Source organism: Chinchilla lanigera, unplaced genomic scaffold (assembly GCF_000276665.1).
Source record: "Chinchilla lanigera isolate Chin_1 unplaced genomic scaffold, ChiLan1.0 scaffold00021, whole genome shotgun sequence".
Taxonomy (NCBI): Eukaryota; Metazoa; Chordata; class Mammalia; order Rodentia; family Chinchillidae; genus Chinchilla; species Chinchilla lanigera.
Genome location: NW_004955422.1, coordinates 29,182,206 through 29,184,163, shown reverse-complemented (window position 1 = coordinate 29,184,163; position 1,958 = coordinate 29,182,206). Strand labels below are relative to the sequence as shown.

Sequence of the window (1,958 nt, the reverse complement as noted above, 5' to 3'; positions counted from 1 at the left end):
GTAGCTCAGGCTGGCCTTGAACTCAGCAGTCCTCTTTCCTTAGTCTCCTGAGTGCTGATACAGGCATGTGCCACTATACCTGGCATTGTGTTCATTTTATATACAGAAAAGCTGTGGCTCAGAGAAAAGAAATTGTTCCATCAAGACTATTATATCATTTGGTGTTCCTTTGTTTTGGTAGTGGGGGTCAAGCCCAGGTCCTCATACATGCTAGGCAAACACACTGCCACTGACTTATACCCCCAGCCTGAAGGTAGCCCTTAAAACAGATGGATTTTCTTGTACTCCGGAAAAGCCACCATGAAGTGATACGTGAGGAAGGGTAACTAGAGTTACCAATTGAGAGTTGGTTAAGATCTTAAAGTAGCGCTGTACCTGGTTATACCGAGAATTCTGAGTGAGCAGGTCTAGAATGTACACTAGATTGGTAAGGTGTTACTGAATTGATGTGGTGTGCTAAAGAGTGTTTGCTAAATCCACTGGTTGTCAGAATCCTGTGGGGCTCTTATTATGTAAATAATTTCCTGGACCCCAGCCCTGGAGTTTTGATTTATTGGACACAGTGTAGAAGGAGCTCAGGTGAAGAACTTAGAATACAGTGTCTGATACACAGTAGGCAGTCTTGTTGTTAATAGTAATAACTGCTGCTTTATTGAGTGCTTGCATTGTTCTGAGTGCTTTATGTAATCTTGTTTTTCATAATAACTCTATTCTTTATTTTTTAAAATATTTTTTCTTTTTTATTTTATTGGTATATTTAGATATACATAGTGTCCCTAGCATTTTTCTTTTTTTTGAGACAGGGTCTCTCCATGTGTAATTCAGGCTGACCTTGAACTCACTATGTAGCCTAAGCTGGCCTGGAACTCACGGCAATCCTCCTGCCTCAGCCTCCCGAGTACTAGGATTATAGGCCTGTGCCGCCACACCCTGTAGGGTCCCTATGTTTTTTTTTGAACCAGGAATGAACACTCAGGACCTCCTGCTTGCCACGCAGGCACTGTGCCACAGAGCTATATCCCCAGCCCTCCTATTTTTTAAGATTAGGAAACAGATGCTAAGAGATACCTAGCGTGCATAACGGGGATTTGAGTTCATTTCTTTCTTAAACAGTATATTCTACTCCACAATACTTAATATTATTGTATCCTTGGCACATATAACTTCTTTTATTTTTTTTTGAGACAGGGTCTCACTATGCAGTTCAGGCTGGTCTTGAGCTCACTTTGTAGCCCAGGCTGATCTCGAGCTCACAACAGTCCTCCTGCCTCAGCCTCCCAAGTGCTGGGATTATAGATGTGCACCACTACGCTGGGTTTAGCTTTTGAATTTGACACTGCCACTCTCTACTAAAATTTTAAAATTTTAATTCAATTCTTGGTTTTTGTTTTTTTTTTGGAGATGGTCTTCCTATGTAGTATAGGTGGCTGGCCTTCAACTTGCATGTATAGCCCAGGTTGGTCTCGAATTCACAGTGATCCTCGTGCCTCAGCCTCCCAAGTGCTGGGATTATGGGAAATGTGCCACCACGCCTGGCTCAATTCTTGGCTTCTGGAGAAGCAAATTATAGGACATATTATAGGTATTTATCCTCACCCCTACCCCTTTCCTGGTTCTGAGGATTGATTGAACCCAGGCCTTTGCACATGCTAGGCAAGTTCCCTGCCACATTCCTCAGCTCTTTTTTTGTTTTGTTTTTGTTTTTTTAAGATAGGGTCTTAGTACATAGTTCAGGCTGGCCTTGAACTCACTGTGTAGTCCAGGGTAGCCTCAATTTGCAGCCCTCCTGCTTTAGTCTTCCAAGTGCTAGGCTCCCCAGCTCTTTTTTTTTTTTTTCCCCCCCCTGGTACCGGGAATCAAACTCACGACCTCACGCTTGCCAGGCAGGTGCTGTGCTGCTGAGCTAAATCCCCAGCCCCTCCCCAGCTCTTTTTAAATTTTAAGATGGGATCTTGCTA

General features: G+C 43.2%; 1 protein-coding gene across 10 annotated transcripts in view; it reads left to right on the top strand.

Annotated features, from left to right (window-relative positions):
- The window catches only part of Tpx2 (TPX2, microtubule-associated), a 63,230-nt gene that overhangs the window by 49,761 nt on the left and 11,511 nt on the right, over nucleotides 1-1,958 (top strand). The gene's annotated exons all lie outside the window — the stretch shown is intronic.